At 37.0% G+C, this 21876-nt stretch overlaps 1 pseudogene; it reads left to right on the top strand.

Annotated features, from left to right (window-relative positions):
• The first annotated feature begins 6803 nt into the window (after positions 1–6803).
• Positions 6804–21255, top strand: LOC102120706 (uncharacterized; annotated as a pseudogene).
• The last annotated feature ends 621 nt before the right edge of the window (positions 21256–21876 follow it).

The raw sequence follows: 21876 nt of genomic DNA, 5'->3' as shown, positions 1-21876 counted from the left end.
CTAGAGTAATTAATGCAGAGAAGATCATAAACGAAATGAAAGAGATGAAAACCATGACACGAGAAATACGTGACAAATGCATAAGCTTCAGTAACCGACTCGATCAACTGGAAGAAAGAGTATCTGCGATTGAGGATCAAATGAATGAAATGAAGCGAGAAGAGAAACCAAAAGAAAAAAGAAGAAAAAGAAATGAACAAAGCCTGCAAGAAGTATGGGATTATGTAAAAAGACCAAATCTATGTCTGATTGGGGTGCCTGAAAGTGAGGGGGAAAATGGAACCAAGTTGGAAAACACTCTTCAGGATATCATCCAGGAGAACTTCCCCAACCTAGTAGGGCAGGCCAACATTCAAATCCAGGAAATACAGAGAATGCCACAAAGATACTCCTCGAGAAGAGCAACTCCAAGACACATAATTGCCAGATTCACCAAAGTTGAAATGAAGGAAAAAATCTTAAGGGCAGCCAGAGAGAAAGGTCGGGTTACCCACAAAGGGAAGCCCATCAGACTAACAGCAGATCTCTCGGCAGAAACTCTCCAAGCCAGAAGAGAGTGGGGGCCAATATTCAACATTCTTAAAGAAAAGAATTTTCAACCCAGAATTTCATATCCAGCCAAACTAAGTTGCATAAGTGAAGGAGAAATAAAATCCTTTACAGATAAGCAAATGCTTAGAGATTTTGTCACCACCAGGCCTGCCTTACAAGAGACCCTGAAGGAAGCACTAAACATGGAAAGGAACAACTGGTACCAGCCATTGCAAAAACATGCCAAAATGTAAAGACCATCGAGGCTAGGAAGAAACTGCATCAACTAACGAGCAAAATAACCAGTTAATATCATAATGGCAGGATCAAGTTCACACATAACAATCTTAACCTTAAATGTAAATGGACTAAATGCTCCAATTAAGAGACACAGACTGGCAAACTGGATAAAGAGTCAAGACCCATCAGTCTGCTGTATTCAGGAGACCCATCTCACACGCAGAGACATACATAGGCTCAAAATAAAGGGATGGAGGAAGATTTACCAAGCAAATGGAGAACAAAAAAAAGCGGGGGTTGCAATACTAGTCTCTGATAAAACAGACTTTAAACCATCAAAGATCAAAAGAGACAAAGAAGGCCATTACATAATGGTAAAGGGATCAATTCAACAGGAAGAGCTAACTATCCTAAATATATATGCACCCAATACAGGAGCACCCAGATTCATAAAGCAAGTCCTTAGAGACTTACAAAGAGACTTAGACTCCCATACAATAATAATGGGAGACTTCAACACTCCACTGTCAACATTAGACAGATCAACGAGACAGAAAGTTAACAAGGATATCCAGGAATTGAATTCATCTCTGCAGCAAGCAGACCTAATAGACATCTATAGAACTCTCCACCCCAAATCAACAGAATATACATTCTTCTCAGCACCACATCGTACTTACTCCAAAATCGACCACGTAATTGGAAGTAAAGCACTCCTCAGCAAATGTACAAGAACAGAAATTATAACAAACTATCTCTCAGACCACAGTGCAATCAAACTAGAACTCAGGACTAAGAAACTCAATCAAAACCGCTCAACTACATGGAAACTGAACAACCTGCTCCTGAATGACTACTGGGTACATAACGAAATGAAGGCAGAAATAAAGATGTTCTTTGAAACCAATGAGAACAAAGATACAACATACCAGAATCTCTGGGACACATTTAAAGCAGTGTGTAGAGGGAAATTTATAGCACTAAATGCCCACAAGAGAAAGCAGGAAAGATCTAAAATTGACACTCTAACATCGCAATTAAAAGAACTAGAGAAGCAAGAGCAAACACATTCGAAAGCTAGCAGAAGGCAAGAAATAACTAAGATCAGAGCAGAACTGAAGGAGATAGAGACACAAAAAACTCTCCAAAAAATCAATGAATCCAGGAGTTGGTTTTTTGAAAAGATCAAAAAAATTGACAGACCACTAGCAAGACTAATAAAGAAGAAAAGAGAGAGGAATCAAATCGACACAATTAAAAATGATAAAGGGGATATCACCACCGACCCCACAGAAATACAAACTACCATCAGAGAATACTATAAACACCTCTATGCAAATAAACTGGAAAATCTAGAAGAAATGGATAATTTCCTGGACACTTACACTCTTCCAAGACTAAACCAGGAAGAAGTTGAATCCCTGAATAGACCAATAGCAGGCTCTGAAATTGAGGCAATAATTAATAGCCTACCAACCAAAAAAAGTCCAGGACCAGATGGATTCACAGCTGAATTCTACCAGAGGTATAAGGAGGAGTTGGTACCATTCCTTCTGAAACTATTCCAATCAATAGAAAAAGAGGGAATCCTCCCTAACTCATTTTATGAGGCCAACATCATCCTGATACCAAAGCCTGGCAGAGACACAACAAAAAAAGAGAATTTTAGACCAATATCCCTGATGAACATCGATGCAAAAATCCTCAATAAAATACTGGCAAACCGGATTCAGCAACACATCAAAAAGCTTATCCACCACGATCAAGTGGGTTTCATCCCTGGGATGCAAGGCTGGTTCAACATTCGCAAATCAATAAACATAATCCAGCATATAAACAGAACCAAAGATAAGAACCACATGATTATCTCAATAGATGCAGAAAAGGCTTTTGACAAAATTCAACAGCCCTTCATGCTAAAAACGCTCAATAAATTCGGTATTGATGGAACGTACCTCAAAATAATAAGAGCTATTTATGACAAACCCATAGCCAATATCATACTGAATGGGCAAAAACTGGAAAAATTCCCTTTGAAAACTGGCACAAGACAGGGATGCCCTCTCTCACCACTCCTATTCAACATAGTGTTGGAAGTTCTGGCTAGGGCAATTAGGCAAGAGAAAGAAATCAAGGGTATTCAGTTAGGAAAAGAAGAAGTCAAATTGTCCCTGTTTGCAGATGACATGATTGTATATTTAGAAAACCCCATTGTCTCAGCCCAAAATCTCCTTAAGCTGATAAGCAACTTCAGCAAAGTCTCAGGATACAAAATTAATGTGCAAAAATCACAAGCATTCTTATACACCAGTAACAGACAAACAGAGAGCCAAATCAGGAATGAACTTCCATTCACAATTGCTTCAAAGAGAATAAAATACCTAGGAATCCAACTTACAAGGGATGTAAAGGACCTCTTCAAGGAGAACTACAAACCACTGCTCAGTGAAATAAAAGAGGACACAAACAAATGGAAGAACATACCATGCTCATGGATAGGAAGAATCAATATCGTGAAAATGGCCATACTGCCCAAGGTAATTTATAGATTCAATGCCATCCCCATCAAGCTACCAATGAGTTTCTTCACAGAATTGGAAAAAACTGCTTTAAAGTTCATATGGAACCAAAAAAGAGCCCGCATCTCCAAGACAATCCTAAGTCAAAAGGACAAAGCTGGAGGCATCACGCTACCTGACTTCAAACTATACTACAAGGCTACAGTAACCAAAACAGCATGGTACTGGTACCAAAACAGAGATATAGACCAATGGAACAGAACAGAGTCCTCAGAAATAATACCACACATCTACAGCCATCTGATCTTTGACAAACCTGAGAGGAACAAGAAATGGGGAAAGGATTCCCTATTTAATAAATGGTGCTGGGAAAATTGGCTAGCCATAAGTAGAAAGCTGAAACTGGATCCTTTCCTTACTCCTTATACGAAAATTAATTCAAGATGGATTAGAGACTTAAATGTTAGACCTAATACCATAAAAATCCTAGAGGAAAACCTAGGTAGTACCATTCAGGACATAGGCATGGGCAAAGACTTCATGTCTAAAACACCAAAAGCAACGGCAACAAAAGCCAAAATTGACAAATGGGATCTCATTAAACTAAAGAGCTTCTGCACAGCAAAAGAAACTACCATCAGAGTGAACAGGCAACCTACAGAATGGGAGAAAATTTTTGCAATCTACTCATCTGACAAAGGGCTAATATCCAGAACCTACAAAGAACTCAAACAAATTTACAAGAAAAAAACAAACAACCCCATCAAAAAGTGGGCAAAGGATATGAACAGACATTTCTCAAAAGAAGACATTCATACAGCCAACAGACACATGAAAAAATGCTCATCATCACTGGCCATCAGAGAAATGCAAATCAAAACCACAATGAGATACCATCTCACACCAGTTAGAATGGCGATCATTAAAAAGTCAGGAAACAACAGGTGCTGGAGAGGATGTGGAGAAATAGGAACACTTTTACACTGTTGGTGGGATTGTAAACTAGTTCAACCATTATGGAAAACAGTATGGCGATTCCTCAAGGATCTAGAACTAGATGTACCATATGACCCAGCCATCCCATTACTGGGTATATACCCAAAGGATTATAAATTATGCTGCTACAAAGACACATGCACACGTATGTTTATTGCAGCACTATTCACAATAGCAAAGACTTGGAATCAACCCAAATGTCCATCAGTGACAGATTGGATTAAGAAAATGTGGCACATATACACCATGGAATACTATGCAGCCATCAAAAAGGATGAGTTTGTGTCCTTTGTAGGAACATGGATGCAGCTGGAAACCATCATTCTTAGCAAACTATCACAAGAACAGAAAACCAAACACCACATGTTCTCACTCATAGGTGGGAACTGAACAATGAGATCACTTGGACTCAGGAAGGGGAACATCACACGCCGGGGCCTATCATGGGGAGGGGGGCGGGGGTAGGGATTGCATTGGGAGTTATACCTGATTAAATGACGAGTTGATGGGTGCAGCACACCAACATGGCACAAGTATACATATGTAACAAACCTGCACGTTATGCACATGTGCCCTACAACTTAAAGTATAATAAAAAAAAAAAAAAATTGACAGGGCAGTGACTAAAAAAGATTAAAATTTCACAAACTGGGATTTAATTTTCTTTTAGGTAAGCTTAGCAAAAACAGAATAGGAAATACCCCAGTGGCATAGAGAGCAGAGTTCTACATAGGGTGCACTCCCTGCCCCAGCCTTGTTCAAGTTTACTGTTTTTGGAGGCCTTATTTAGGTCTGGCCCCACCCTGGAGTCTTGCCTCACAGAACTGATTAGAAGAGATGAGAGTACTCAGTGGTGAATCCTGCAGCCTTTCTAGAGCCAATGCTCACAATATTCTGAAACCTAAAAGCAGGTAAGTGAAAAAAATAAAGTATGTATTTCAGGGTCTTAAGTTGTAGTTTTTTAATTAAAATCAGTGCTTGCAGAGACATTCCATTTACTAACCTGTTTTCTATTCTTGCAGATGCTGTAGTTGCTCTGCAAGTCACAAAAAAGTAAATATAAACACAATACAAATTTCTCTAAGCTATGTTAAAGTTTTTCTTTCTGTATCCCTCTCCTATGTTTATATTTAGCTTTTATTCTATACATTTTTTAAAAAATCAATAACAGAAAAACAAAAGAAATAAAAATGCTGGGCCCTTTTTCTAAATCCTGGGAATTATTAAACACTTAATACCAGCTCCCAAGGTGCTATGAGGATTAAATCATGTAACGTGTTATTCCCAGCAAAGTGCTCTGTAACATTCCCTTCAGCACATAGTGCCTACTTAATAAACATTACATTATTATATGTGAAAATGTTGTTTTCCTTTTCTTTTTTCTGTTTTGTTTTTTTTTTTTTTTTGAGACAGAGTGTCATTCTTGTTGCCTGGGCTGGAGTGCAGTGGTGGATCTTGACTTACTGCAGCCTCTTCCTCCTGGGTTCAAGTGATTCTCCTGCCTCAGCCTCCTGAGTAGCTGGGATTACAGGCACCCACCACTATGCCCAGGTAATTTTTCTATTTTTATTAGAGAAGGGGTTTCACCATGTTGGCCAGGCTGGTCTTGAACTCCTGACCTCAGGTGATCCACCTGTTTCGACCTCCCAAAGTATCCAGCCTGTTTTTCAAATGCAGATTTATTCAGACGTAGCTGCCTTCTGTTTGTTCTGTAAACTTAAAAGAGCCAGCAAAAAATATGAAAATTGATTGTCTTCATTTGTCCTAGAAGAATTTGTATTGTGACAAGAGTGCGAAGTGTAAGGGACTCTGCGGTGTCTCCTTTCTCTAACTAATGCTAAATCCCAGCACTTTGGGAGGCTGAGGTGGGCAGATCATAAGACCAGGAGTTCGAGACCAGCCTGGCCAACATGGTGAAACCCTGTCTCTACTAAAAATACAAAAATTAACTGGGCATGGTGACGCATGCCCGTAATCCCAGCTTCTCAGGAGCTGAGGCAGGCGAATCACTTGAACATGGGAGGCAGAGATGGTGGTGAACCAAGATCATGCCTCTGCACTTTAGCCTGGGTGACAGGGAGACTCCGTCTAAAAAACTAAAAAATGCTTGTTGAAAATTTCTCATTACAGTCTTCTATTTATAGTTATGCTGCATTTCCTCTGAAATTTTACGGCCATACAGTGGATGGCAGTAAATTCTTTCTTAATGTTCAAGAATGTCATAAGAAATTCTTTCTTAATGTTACACCAATATTGCAAACCAGATTTTATGAGTAAACATGTCTCTTATTATTGTTTCGTAGTTCTATATTAGTGTTGTTTTTCAGTGTAGGTTCCTTAATATTAGTTTATTATAATTTTTGTTTTACTTACGTATTGTAATTTAAGACATTTTGCAATTGTTTGTACACTTTAAGTCAATGTGGGGTTTAATAGATAAATCAGGCACATGTCTGTCACAATCAGATTATATATGTGGGTGTTTTTATTTATAAATATGACCCCTATTTTGGTTATAGCTTATCTTGTTTATATTAATTCTTAGCTGATTTTCAATGGTGGTTTTATTTTGTGTAAGTGAGTAATCATGGAAATAGTCTTCTTTTTACCATGTGTTTTATAATGAATATATATTTCCTTGTGTGAGAGAAACACTTTTGTGGTTTCAGGGTAATTTTTTTTTTCCCATTTTTGGAGGTGGAGTCTTATTCTTTTGCCCAGGTTGGAGTGCAGTGATCTTGACTCACTGCAACCTCCACCTTTTAGGCTCAAGCGATTCTCCTGCCTCAGTCTCCTGAGTGGCTAGGATTACAGGTGGCCACCACCATGCCTGGCTATTTTGTTGTATTTTTAGTAGAGATGGGGTTTCACCATGTTGCCCAGGGTGATCTCAAACTCCTCAGCTCAGGCAATCTGCCCGCCTCATCCTCCCAAAGTGCTAGGATTACAAGTGGGAGCCACTGCATCCGGCCTGAAGGTAATTTTTGAAAAGATTTATAATTCTGTATTTTTTTCAGTTTTTTAAAAAATTAATTGTTGTAAAAACTCATAACATAAAATTTATCATCTTAAATCTACTCGAGTATACATTTCAGGGCCAGGCATGGTGGTGGCTTCCATGTGTAATCTCAGGATTTTGGGAGGCCAAGACAGAGACGATTGCCTGAGCATGAAAGTTTAAGACCAGCCTGGGAAACATGGAGATTCAACTACAAATTTTTTGTTTTTCCTTTTAATAGCCAGGCATGGTCTTGTCCACCTGTGGTCCCAGCTTTCTGGGAGATTTAGAGAGGAGAATTACTTGAGCCTAGGAGTTTGAGGCTATACTGAGTGATAATTGTGCCACTGCACTCCAGCTCAGGTGACAGAGTGAGACTCTGTCCCCCCAAAAAAGCTGTTCATTTCAGGCATGTTAGGTATATTCACATGGTTATGCAAAAGACTTTTAGAAATTTTACATCTTGTGAAACTAAAACTTAATACCCATTAAGTAACAACTGCCCATTTTACCTTCTCTTTATCCCTTGACAGACACCCTTCCACTTTGGATTTTATGAGTGTGACTACTTAAGATCTCTCATAAGTGGAATTACAGTCTCTATCATTTTGTTACTGGATTATTTCAGGTGATACAATATTCTCAAAGTTTATCTTAAAATGTCACAAGATTTTCTATTTTAAGGCTGAATAAAATTCCATTTTGTGTATATGTTACATTTTTTGATGTGTTTGTAAGTCAAGGGACATCTAAGTTGCTTCAGCCTTCCAGCTTTTGTGAATACTGGTACAATAAACATAGATGTTCAAATATGTTTTTTGGGTCCTGGGTTGCATAGTTTGGATATAGATTCATAAATGGGGTTGCTGTAGTTGATGATAACTTTATTTTATTTTTGAGACGGAGTCTCGTTCTGTCACCCAGGCTGGAGTGCTGTGACATGATACCAGGTCACTGCAACCTCTGCCCCCTGGATTCAAATGATTCTTGTGCCTCAGCCTTCTGAGTAGCTGGAATTACAGGCGCTCACCACCATACCTGGCTAAGTTTTGTATTTTTAGTAGAGACAAGGTTTCACCATTTTGGCCAGGCTGGTCTCGAAGTCCTGATCTCAAGTGATCTGCTTGCCTTGGCCTCCAAAAGTGCTGGGATTACAGGCATGAGCCACTGCACCCAGCCCATAATTTTATTTAGAAACATTTATAAAATTTTAAAATAATGGCTTTAAATTTCAAAAAAATGTTTATTGAGAAACATTTATAAAATTTTAAAATAATGGCTGCATTCTTGTTTTCCACCAATCAACATGGGGTTTATTTTTATTGCATTATCAACAGATTTGGTGTTCTTTTTTTAAAAAAATTGATTATGGTCATTCTAATTGGTATGAGCTGATTATTTTTTTGTTCCTTTTTTTTTTCTGAGACAGAGTCTTACTCTGTTGCCCGGGTTGGAGTGCAGTGGCACAATCTCGGCTCACTGCAACCTCTGCCTCCCAGGTTCACGCCATTCTCCTGCCTCAGCCTCCTGAGTAGCTGGGACTACAGGTGCCTGCCACCACGCCTGGCTAATTTTTTGTATTTTTAGTAGAGAAAGGGTTTCACCATGTTAGCCAGGATGGTCTCGATCTCTTGACCTCGTGACCCACCCACCTTGGCCTCCCAAAGTGCTGGGATTACAGGTGTGAGCCACTGCGTCCAGCCCAGGTGATTGTTTTTTATTGTAATTATTATGCATTAATCTACAAATAGTAATTTAGTGTGTTTTTTCAAATGCTTTTCCCCATTTGTATATCATTTTAATGAAAATTTACTTCAATTAATTGTTCGTTTCTAAATCAAGTTATTCAACTTTATTCTTTATTCTTTTTTTTTTTCCGAGATGCAATCTCACTCTGTTGCCCAGGCTGGAGGGCAGTGGCACTATCTCAGCTCACTGCAACCTCTGCCTCCCAGGTTCAAGCGATTCTCATGCCTCAGCCTCCCGAGTAGCTGGGATTACAGGCAGGCGCCACCACGCCCAGCTAATTTTTGTAATTTTAGTACAGACGGGGTTTCATCATGTTGGCCAGGCTGGTCTCAAACTATTGATCTCGTGATCTGCCTGCTTTGGCCTCCCAAAGTGTTGGGATTACAGGCATGAGTCACCATGCTGCTCTTTATTTGGTTTTAAGAGTTGTTTATGTATTCTGGATATAACTCCTATCACATGTGATTTGCAAATATTTTCACCCATTTTCTAGGAGACCTTGTCACTCTATTGAATGCTGTATTTAATGTGCAGCGATATTGAAGTATAGTGTACTTCAATTTTTCTGTTCTTTTCTTTGTTGCACATGCATTTAATGTCATGTCTAAGAAAATAATGCCAAGACCAATATCATGTCTTTTTCTTATATTCATTTCTAAGAGATTAACAGTTATTTTTTATGTCTAAGTTTTTTTTTTTTTTTAGTATTTTTTGTCAATAAAATGATCCAACTTAATTTATCAGTGTTATCCAATTTTCAACATTACTGTTCAAAGAGATTATCTTTTCTCTATTGTGTGCTCATGGCAACTTTGTGGAAGATCACTTGATCATATATAGAAGGGTTCATTTCTGGGCTCTCTTGTTCTTTCTTCTGTTCATCTGTTTTTGTGTCAATACCACATTGTTTTTGTTACTGTGGCTTTTATTATGCTTTGAAATCAGAAAGTATAATGCATCTTCTTTCTTTTTAATGGACGTTTTGCTATAGTTTATAATCAAATTTAAAATTTTTAAACAATATTTCTGTAAAAAAATTGTGCTATTAGAATTTTGTTAGAGATTATATTGAATTTGTTTACCACGGTATGTTGTATTGACATCTTTGAAACATATTTTATTTATTTATTTATTTTTTTTTTTGAGACAAAGTTTCGCTCTCATTGCCCAGGCTGGAGCACAATGGCATGATCTTGGCTCACTGCAGCCTCCTCCTCCCAGGTTCAAGTGATTCTCCTGCCTCAGCCTCCCGAGTAGCTGGGATTACAGACATGCACCACCATGCCCAGCTAATTTTATATTTTTGGTAGAGACGGGGTTTCTCCATGTTGGTCAGGCTGGTCTCAAACCTCCAATCTCAGGTGATCTGCCCATCTTGGCCTCCCATAGTGCTGGGATTATAGGTGTGAGCCACCGTGCCTGGCCGAAAAATTAAATTTTTTGACCATTGAGCAATAATATGTTGAAGAGTATGTTTTATTTTCATATATTTTTAGATTTTCCAGTTCTACTTTTGTTTTTAATTCCTAGGTTTATTCAGTTTTGGTCGGAAAATACACAGTGTATGATATTGGTCTTAAATTTATTTGTTGTTGTTCTGAGATAGGATCTTACTATGTCACCCAAGCTGGAGTGCAGTGGCATAATTTTGGCTCACTGCAGCCTCAGCCTCCTGGGCTCAAGTGATCCTTCCACCTCAGCCTCCTGAGTAGCTGTGACTACAGACCTGCACTACCATGTTCAACTAAGTTTTTGATTATTTGTAGGGACAGGACCTCACTATGTTGCCCCGGCTGGTCTCAAACTTCTGACTTCAATGATCCTCCCAACTTGGTCCCCCAGAGTATTGTGAGTATAGGCATGAACCACTGCACCCGGCTGGTATTCTTAAATTTAATAAGGCAGCTGGGTGCAGTGGCTCATGCCTATAATCCCAGCATTTTGAGAGGCCAAGGCGGGTGGATCACGAGGTCAGGAGTTCGAGACCAGCTTGGCCAATATGGTGAAACCCCGTCTCCACTAAAAATACAAAAATTAGCTGGGCGTGGTGGCATGCACCTGTAGTCCCAGCTACTCCAGAGGCTGAGGCAGAAGAATCACTTGAACACCGGAGGCGGAGTTTGCAGTGAGCCGAGATCGTGCCACTGCACTCCAGCCTGGGTGATAGATTGAGACTCCACCTCAAAAAATAAATAAATAAATAAATTTAATAAGCCTTGGTATGATTAATAACAGAATACACCAGATGCAGATAAGAATATTTTGCATTCTCTTGATTTTGACTGGAAAGTTTTACACATAACTGTTAAGCCTAGTTGGTCTGTAATATGGTTTGGATGTCCATGTTCTCCAAACCTCATGCTGCAATATCATCCTCAATGTTGAATGTGGGACCTAGTGGAAAGTGTTTGGGTCATGGGGGCAAATTTTTCATGAATGGTGTGACACCATCCTCTTGGTAATCAGAAAATTTACACTTAATTCAAATGAGAGCTGGTTCATTGAAAGAACCTAGCTTCTTCACCTCACAATTCCTGTCCTTTACCATGTGACAGGTCCAGTTACTCTTTGCCTTCCACTGTGATTGTAAGCTTCCTGAGGCTGTCACCAGAAGCAGATGCTGACACACACTTCTTGTACAGTCTGCCAAACTGTGAACAAATAAACCTTTTTTCTTTACAGATTATCCACTCTCAGGTATTCCTGTATATGCAAAATAATTAATGTAATCTATAATGTTGCCTAAGTTTTCTGTTGATTTTTTAATCTGAACCTTCTATTTATTATTGAAAATGGGATCTTGATTTCTGCAATTATTATGTTGCTATGTATTTCTTACTTGACTTTTGTTAATATTTGCTTTATACATTTTGGAGCCCGGATGTTGTACATGCACATACATATAGATAGAAAAATGTAATAGTCATAAATTCTTGATAAATTTACCCATTTTAGTATTATATGATATCAAGTTTTGTCTCATGCTAGTACTCGACTTAAAGCATATTATGTTTAATATAATTATGACATTATGTTTAATATAATTATGACTTCCTCACCCAATTGTGGTTACTATTTGCATGGAATATAGATATTTTCCATTCTGATACCTTCAGCCTATTTGACTCAATGCTAATGAATCTCTTTTTTTTGAGATACAGTCTTGTTCTGTCACCCAGGCTGGCTCAAAGCAACCTCTGTCTCCTGGGTTCAAGCAGTTCTCCTGCCTCAGTTTCCCGAGTAGCTGGGATTACAGGCATGCACCACCTCATCTGGCTAACTTTTGTATTTTAATTTTTTTAGTAGAGAGAGGGTTTTACCATTTTGGCCAAGCTGGTTTCAGCCTCCCAAAGTGCTGGAATTTCAAGTGTGAGCCACTGTGCCAGGCCTAAAATGAGTCTCTTGTAGGCCACGTGTTGAATGCTTTTTTCTTAAGCCACTCAGGCATTTTTCTCTCTCTCTCTCTCTCTTTTTTTTTTTTTTTTTTGTTATTTATTTATTAACTTTTTTAATTTTTTTTTGAGATGGAGTCTTGCTCTGTTGCCAAGCTGGAGTGCAATGGCATGATCTTGGTTCACTACAACCTCCACCTCCTGGGTCAAGCGATTCCCCTGCCTCAGCCTTCTGAGTAGCTGGGACTACAGGTGCATGCCGCCATGCCCAGCTGATTTTTGTATTTTTAGTAGAGATGGGGTTTCACCATGTTGGCCAGATGGTCTCGACCTCCTGACGTCGTCATTTGCCCACCTCGGCCTCCCAAAGTGTTGGGATTACAGGCATGAGCCCCCACGCCTGGCCATCATTCATTTATTTTTAAGATACAGTTACACTTTGTCAACAGGCTGGTTTGCAAGGGTGTGATCATGGGTCACATTAGCCTCAAACTCCCAAACTCAGATGATCCTTTTATTTCAGCCTGTCAAGTAGCTGGATTACAAGTAAGTACCATTACACCCAGCTAGTTATTTATGTATTTTTTGTAGAGATAGGGTTTTGCCATGTTACCCAGACTTGTCTTGAACTTCCAGGATCAAGTGAATAGCCCACCTTGGCCTCCCAAAGCCCTAGGATTAATTTCTTTTTATTAAGTAGTTTAATTAATTTATATTTAAATTGATTGTTTAAAGAAAGGAAGTTAATTACTAGTTTGTTATTGTTTTATGTGTTTTTTCCAGTTTCACTGCCTTAATTTTTATTTTAATTGTGTAGTGACATGCTTTGATTATTTATTTATTTATTGAGACAGAGTTTTGCTCTTGTTGACCAGGCTGGAGTGCAATGGTACGATCTTGTCTCACCACAATCTCTGCCTCCTGGGCTCAAGCCATTCTCCTGCCTCTGCCTCCCCAGTAGCTGGGATTACAGGCACGCACTACTATGCCCGGCTAATTTTTTATATTTTTAGTAGAGACAGGGTTTCTCCATGTTGGTCAGGCGGGTCTCGAACTCCCGACCTCGACCTCAGGTGATCTGCCCACCTCGGACTCCCAAAGTGCTGGGATTATAGGTGTGAGCCACCGAGCCTGGACTTAATTTTTTTTAATATGTGTATTTATTAATATATTAATATTTCATTTTGCCTTTTTTTTTTTTTTTTTTTTTTTTTGAGATAGAGTTTCACTGTCTTCACAGAGTTTCATTGCACCTGAGGCTGGAGCACAATGGTGTGACCTCAGTTCACTGTAACTTCTGCCTCCCAGGTTCAAACAATTCTTGTGCCTTAGCCTCCCAGGTAGCTGAGATTAAAGGCACACACTGTAACGGCCAGCTAATTTTTGCCACGTTGGCCAGGCTAGTCTCAAACTTCTGGCCTCAAGCAATCCACCTGTCTCCGCCTCCCAAAGTGCTGGGATTACAGGTGTGGGTCACTGTGCTTGGCCTCATTTTTCGTATTCTATAGAAGTTTAAGGGTTTTATGCACCATCATTATTATAGTAAAGAATGTGTGTCTATATATTTGCATTTAATAAAGAGCTTTATGTTTACAAATATTTTTATAATGGTGTCCATTTTTCAACATAAGGGACTCATTTTAGCATACTTTTTTTATATGCAGTGTCTTACTATGTTGCTCAGGCTGATCTTCAACTCCTGCTTTGAAGTGATCTGACTGCCATGGCCTCCTAAAGCTGTAGAATTACAAGCATGAGCCACTGTGCTTGGCCACCACGTAACATTTTTTGTAGAAGTATTCTAGTGGTGATAAACATCCTCACCTTTTATCTTGGAAAGTCTTTATTTTTATCTTGTTTTTGAAGTCAAATAATTGTGAATCAAGTATTATTGGTTAGAGTTTTTTTATTACATCAAAACTTGGAAAGTTTTCAGACATTTTGGTCTTTAAGAAAGCTCTGGATTACTTTTATTTTTCAATATTCTTCTAAGATTTCTTTCATGAATATATTGATGTACTTGATGGTGTCTAGTAAGTTTTACCTTCCATGTTTTAATTTTCTTCTGCAATTTTGTAGCTTTGAGTTAGATAATTTTAGGATATGCGCCACCTCAAACCAATCAATTGTATTTTGATGTTATATTATATTGTGTGTGACAGTATTTATGTCGTACAATTTAAGACAGTGTGGAGCAAAGTCAAATACGAATCAGCCATATGTCTACTGCCAATATAATTATCTCTGTTTGCCTCTATGAATATTATCCTTGTATTTTTTATAACTTGTTTATTTGTGGTGTTGGTTTGTTGTGAATGGTTGTTTAATCTTGTCTAGGTGAGCAGTCAAAAAAATTCTCCTAATTTCAACATCCGTTTATTTGTGAATCAATATTATGTTTGTTTGAGAGAAAAAAACTTTTGGATTTGAAGGTAATTTAAAAACTATCATAACTCTTTTTTTTTTAGATATTGTTTATTTTTACCTGTCAAAAACACATAACAAAATTTATAATCAAGTATTTTAAAATATTCAGTTTAGTCATCTTAATTATATTGACAATGTTATGCAACATATCCCTAGGATGTTTTTATCTTGCAAAGCTACATCTCACTACATATTAAACAACTACCATTTTTTTCCATTTCATGGCAATTTTCAAACACTGTTTTGTTTCCTGATTCTAAGAGTGTAAGTGCTTCATATATCTTATACAATCTTTTCTGTGGCTGGCTCATTTTATTTTGCATAATGTTATCAAGACTTATCCTTATAGTTGTTAGAATATTTCCTGGTTTTTGAAAAATGAGTGATAAATTATGTTTACTGAATGATTTGTTGACAGAAATTTGCATTGCTTTTACCCATTGGCTTTCACTAACAATGCTGTGATAATTATGAGTATAAATATGATTCTTCATATGACTATTTGAAAGTTTATATATATATTGCATTCTATTAGTCTACTTTTTAACATTTGTACTCATACCAAATTGTTTTAATTCTGTAGCTTTGTAATATGTTTTGAAATCAGGAACTGTTCTGCCTCCAACATTGTTCCTTTTTTTTGAAGATTGTTTGGTACTTTATTGTCTCTTGACAAGTATACACCTTTGGGGTTGCTGTTTCTATTTCTTCAAAAATGCAATGAGAAATTTGGAAAACATTGCATTAAATCTGTGTATTACATTGAGCAGTATGGACGTATTTACAACATTTATTATTTCAACCTTTGAACAGGAGTATGCTAAAGAGTATGTTGTTTAATATCTATATATTTGTGAATTTTTGTTTTTTTCTATTGTTGTATACTCTTATTTCATGTTTGTTATAGAAAGTAATCTATACAAATTCAGTTCTAAAAAATTTGTTAAGACTTCTTTTTTGGCCTACCAAGTGTCCTATTGAGGAGAATGTTGTATGAGCTATTGAGAAGAGTGTGTAACATTAATGTCGTTAAGGAGTATTCTCTATACCTCTTTGTTAAATCTGATTGTTTTATAGTGCCTTTAAGCCCTCTCTTTCCTTACTAATATTTTGTCTTATTTTTATTAGAGCAAGTGGGTATTAAAATACTCTACTATAATTATATTGCTCTCTATATGTTTCCTCCATTCTTTCAATATTTACTTTATATATTTGGAACTTTAATGTGAGATACACAAACTCAAACACACACACATACGTAGAAATTTGTCATAGGTTCCCAGTGAATGAATCTATTATTTTATAATTTTTTAAAAATCTCTTTGGAGTTTTGACTTTAAAGTACATTTTATAACATGATAGTCTTTAACTTAAGATGCAGCTTGTGTAATACTATTTTGACCTCTTCTGCCATTGTTTTGTTAATATTTGCATGGAATGTCTGCATCCATCTTGCCATTTTTATTCTTTTGTTATCATGACACTTCAACTGACTTGTAAAAAAGTTGGATGGGCCGGGCGCGGTGGCTCAAGCCTGTAATCCCAGCACTTTGGGAGGCCGAGACGGGCGGATCACGAGGTCAGGAGATCGAGACCATCCTGGCTAACACGGTGAAACCCCGTCTCTACTAAAAAATACAAAAAACTAGCCGGGCGAAGTGGCGGGCACCTGTAGTCCCAGCTACTTGGGAGGCTGAGGCAGGAGAATGGCGTGAACCCGGGAGGCGGAGCTTGCAGTGAGCTGAGATCCGGCCACTGCACTCCGGCCTGGGCGACAGAGCATGACTCTGTCTCAAAAAAAAAAAAAAAAAAAAAAAAAAAAAAGTTGGATGTTCATTTTTTAATTTTTTTCTATGGATTCATTGATGGAAAATATGTCTATTGAGGCCAGGCATGGTAGCTCACACATGGAATCCTCGCACTTTGGTGGCAGGTGAACCACCTGAGGTCAGAAGTTTGAGACCAGCCTGGCCAATATGGTGAAAATCCATTTCTACTAAAAATACAAAACTCATCTGGGCATGGTGATGGGTGCCTGTAATCCCAGCTACTTGGGAGGCTAAAACAAGAGAATCGCTTGAACTGGGAGGTTGAGTTTGCAGTGGGTCGAAATCATGCCATTGCACTCTAGCCTGGGTGACAAAAGTAAAACTCCATCTCAAAAAAAAAAAAAGAAGAAGAAGAAAAAAGTGTATCAATTGATCCAAAAGTTAATTTTATATATATATTTAAATAATTTTCTGAGAAAGACTTACTAATGTTATTTTATTGTTTAATTCATTATATCTTTCTCATTTTCTTTTTTTCTGTCTTCCTTTGTGTCTTTTTAAATTTTTTTTACTGATATGCTTTCATTTCTGTCTTATTTTCTTTTGTGTATCTATACAGGTATTTTTCTTCTTGTACCTTGGAGATTACATAAAACCTCCAAAAGATAAAACAATATATTTTAACCTGGTAAAAAATAAACTTCAGTTGGATTCAACACTTCTCTCATTACATTTGTTCTCAATTTTGTTGGCGATGTTGCCAATTACATATTTTTATGTGGTATGTTAGCAGATGTTTATAAAAATTTTTATGCTTTTATCTTTCACATTTTAGAGAATAAATAGAAATGTTTTCTGCACTATTATTATAATGCTAAGGTATTCCATTTTTGTGTATGTGCATGTCTTTCCCAGAAAGTTATGTATTTTCATATGATTATGTGTTGCTTTCTTGCATTGTGTCATTTTTAGTGGAAGAAACTCCTTTCAGCATCTTTGATATGCAGGGCAAATGCAGTGCCAATATACTTTTTCAGGATTTGGTTGTTTTGGAAGGTGTTTTTATTTGGCAGGACAGTTTTGCTGCTGGTATTATTCTCACTTGACAGCTTTTTTCTTCAGGACTTTCATTATATCACACAGTTTCCTTCTGACCTGCAAAACTTCCATGAAAAATTAACTGGTTATCTCATAAGATTATGCTTATAAATGACACATTATTTTCATCTTGCAGCTCCCAAGATTCTCGTCTGTGACTTTTTAAATTGTGCTTATATATCTGCTTGTTATATAAGTATCTTTGTATGTATTCTAGTTTGTTGAGCCTTTTCATTTTTACATCATTTTATCTTATAGTATTTCAGTTATTTTTTGTATTTTTTGCCTCCGCAATTTCTGTTTTCTAATATCTTTCATTGTTTTGTTGTTATTCCCATTTTTCTGATTTTTAATAGTTGTCTGTGTTCCTGTTACACTTATGGAATATTATTCAATTTATTTAAAATTTTTAAAACATATTTGTGCATCTTGTTTTGTTTTTGTTTTTGAGACAGAATCTTGCTCTGTGTTGGCCAGGCTGGTCTCGAACTCCTGACATAAGGTCATATATCCGCCTCATCCTCACAAAGTGCTGGAATTACAGGCATGAGCCACCATGCCAAGCCCATATCTTTATTTTTTAATGCTTGCTTTCTGAAAATTTTATAATTGATAGGGCTACATTGCCCTAATAGTTTGTATACATTGTAATCTTTATTTGAAATTTGAACATTAAAAAAAGCTACCTGTCAGTGTTTATAATGTAACTTTATCCTGGCAAAGTCTAAGACCATTTGTCTGACTAAAGATTCTGAGAGTCTTTCAGACTTTTTCTTAGGATGTGTCATGTCTGAAATTTTTTAGGGTTTTTTTTAGTTCATTCTTGTTTCTTCTTAATAGTCAGTAGTCACTTGCCACAACTGTTCACTGTCTCTTAGTAGCTGTAGCATTTACCTTTGATCTCAGTGGACTCAAAATTTTGTCATTCCAAAGTATACTGCCATTTGTTTTAGCACTTTTTGTCACGGGAAACAGAAACCAGTGTCTGCAAAAGCACCTACAAGCCAGAAATAAAGATGTGTATATTATTATTTCTCTTGCCTTTTGAAAAAGAAACCGAGTTGGCAGTTTACTTCTAAAGGTACTGTGTTACATCGGGGAACAGAAAGAGCTGCATTGGGTAAATGTGAGAGACTTTTCTCTCCCCTTTGTGTAGCTCTTTGCATTGTGCAAACCTGGGGCACTGCACACACTTAACTCATTTATTAATTCTCCACAGATAGGTTTTGGTCAGTATGTTTTTGTTACATTTATATATCTATGAAGGAATCAGAACCTGTGGTATTTTGCTATGCCGTCTTGCTTATGTAGTTGGTATGATTTTATAGGTTAAATTTGTAAAGTATATTCATCTGAGTCTAGCAGGTGGAGTCATTTGTTATTTTTGTTTCTTTCAGCTATGTGTTCTCGTTTTGCCAAAGACCTTTGGCTAGAGCAGAACATAAGAGATTCTTTCCAGAAGGTGACACTGAGCAGATATGGAAAGTCTGGACATAAGAATTTACAGTTAAGAAAAAGCTATAAAAGTATGGATGAGTGTAAGGGACACCAAGTAGGTTATAATGGACTTGACCAACGTTTAAAAACTACCTAGAGCAAAATATTTCAGTGTAATAAATATGTAAAAGTCATTCATAAATTTTCAAATTCAAATAGATACAAGATAAGACGTACTGAAAATAAACATTTCAGATGTAAAGAATGTGACAAATCATTTTGCATGTGTTCACGTCTAACTCAACATAAAAGAATTCACAGTAGAGAGAATTTCTACAAATGTGAAGAATGTGGAAAAACCTTTAACTGGTCCACAAACCTTTCTAAAGATAAGAAAATTCATACTGGAGAAAAGCCCTACAAATGTGAAGAATGTGGAAAAGCCTTTCACCAATCCTCAAGCCTTACTAAACATAAGATTATTCATACTGGAGAAAAACCCTATAAATGTGCACACTGTGGCAAAGCCTTTAACCAGTCCTCACACCTTACTAGACACAAGATAATTCATACTGAAGAGAAACCCTACAGATGTGAACAATGTGACAAGGTCTTTAAGAAGTCCCCAACCCTTACTAAACGTCAGGTAATTCATACTGGAGAGAAACCATACAAATGTGAGGAATGTGGCAAAGCTTTTAACCTATCTTCATAACTTACTGAACATAAGAAAAATTACACTAGAGAGAAACCCTACAAATGTGAAGAATGTGGCAAAACCTTTAACCAGTTTTCAACCCTTACTACACATAAGATAATTCATAGCAGAGAGAAACCCCACAAATGTGAAGAATGTGGCAAATCTTTTAACTTGTCCGCAAAGCTTACTGAACATAAGTTAATTCATACTGGAGAAAAACCCTACAAATGTAAAGAATGTGGAAAAACTTTTCACCGATCTTCAATCCTTAGTGCACATAAGAAAATTCATACTGGAGAGAAACCCTACAAATGTGAAGAATGTGGAAAAGCCTTTAACCAGTCCTCACACCTTACACGACATAAGATAATTCATAGTAAAGAGAAACCCTACAAATGTGAACAGTGTGGCAAGGTCTTTAAGAAGTCCCCAACCCTTACTGCCCATAAGATCATTTATACTGGAGAGAAATCTTACAAATGTGAGGAATGTGGCAAAGATTTTAGCCAACTCTCAAACCTTACTCAACATAAGAAAATTCATACTAGAGAGAAACCTTACAAATGTGAAGAAGGTGGCAAATCTTTTAACCAGTTCTCACAACTTGCTATACATAAGATAATTCATACTTGAATGAAACCCTAAAAATGTGAACAATGTGGCAGATCTTTTAACCAATTCTCAAACTTTACTACGCATAAGAAAATTCAAACTGGAGAGAAACCCTACAAATGTGAAGACTGTGGCAAAGCTTTTAACCAAGTTTCAACACTTACTATATGTAAGAGAATTTATACTGGAGCAAAACCTTGGAAATTCAAAGAATGTGGCAAAACTTATAATCCTCAAAACTTCCTACGTGTAAGAAAATTCATGCAGGAGAGAAACCCCACAAATGTGAAAATTTTGGTAAATAACCAGTTTTCAACCCTTTTTACACAAAATTCATACTGGAGAGAAACCCCACAAATATGAAGAATGTAGTAATACTTTTAACCAATTCTCAAACCTTACTAAACATAAGAAAATTGATACTGAAAATGTTACAAACCAGAGAGATGTGACAATGATTTTAACAAAACCTTCCAACTTTTCTAAACATAAAGGAAATCATACTGGTAAGAAATTCTAAAAATGTGAAGAATGTGACAAAGCCTTTAAATAGTTGTCACACTTGATTGTAGGTAAGATCCATACTGGAGGAAACTCCCAGAAGTGTGAAGAATATGGCAAAACCTTAATTCCTACACCTTATTGCACAGGAAAGCATTTATACTTCAGAAAAAAATTGTACTGATATAAAGAATGTGGAAAAGCCGTTAATATGTGCTTATATCTTATTCAACATTAGAGACTTAATACTTAATAAAAGCATTATAAATTCAATTACTATCAAAAACTCAAAGTATAAGGTTTTTGTTTTTGTGTTTTGTCTTTTTTTTTTTTTTTTAAATGAGACTATGTAATAGTCTGTCACCCAGGCTGGAGTGCAGTGGTGCAATCTTGGCTTACTGTAACCTCTGCCTTCTGGGTTCAAGCAATTCTCCTGCTTGGGCCTCCAGAGTAGCTGGGACTATAGGCATGTGCCATCACACCTGGCTAATTTTTGTATTTTGTAGTAGCGACAGGGTTTTACTGTGTTGGCCAGGCTCATCTTGAACTCCTGACTTGAAATGATCCACACACCTCTGCCTCCAAAGGGCTGGCATAACAGGTGTGAGCCACTGTGCCCAGCCAATATTAGCCTTTAAAGTAAAAAAAAAGGGTTTTTATTTTGAAGACAAACATTACAACCATAAAGAGCGTTGTAGTGCCTGCTTTACTTGTATCACAGATCTTATTGTACACATTTTGTATCAGAAGCAGTTGCTCAAACTTTGTTCAACATCAGGGAATTTATATCGGAGAAAAACTACAAATGTAATACATTTCAAAAATTTTTCAAAAACTACAGCTTAGAAAACACCAGGGGATGCATACTAAACTATATTTTTCCAGATGCAGTAAATATAAAATACAA

Source organism: Macaca fascicularis, chromosome 3 (assembly GCF_037993035.2).
Source record: "Macaca fascicularis isolate 582-1 chromosome 3, T2T-MFA8v1.1".
Lineage (NCBI taxonomy): Eukaryota > Metazoa > Chordata > Mammalia > Primates > Cercopithecidae > Macaca > Macaca fascicularis.
This window is presented reverse-complemented; position numbering and strand designations above follow the sequence as displayed.